The sequence below is a fragment of the Macaca mulatta genome, chromosome 20 (assembly GCF_049350105.2).
Source record: "Macaca mulatta isolate MMU2019108-1 chromosome 20, T2T-MMU8v2.0, whole genome shotgun sequence".
Lineage (NCBI taxonomy): Eukaryota > Metazoa > Chordata > Mammalia > Primates > Cercopithecidae > Macaca > Macaca mulatta.
In genome coordinates, this window is record NC_133425.1 from 70,496,788 (window position 1) to 70,497,022 (window position 235).

Consider the following 235-nt stretch of genomic DNA (forward strand, 5'->3'; position numbering starts at 1 on the left):
TATGTGTGTCTTTGTATATGATTTTATGGGCCTGGTGAACAGAATTCCTTCCATTTTTAACCTGTGGACCTCACCAGCTGTATCAGTGAGCGCTCTGGCAGTAAACTGAATTAGCCCCATATGAAAGGATAACTTGGACAATGAGAGAAGGATGATGGTAAGGAATCCAGAGACCAGCAGTGCCAGGAAGCTCTTGTCTCCGTAGGGACAAAAGGAAGAAATGGTGTTGCAGAGC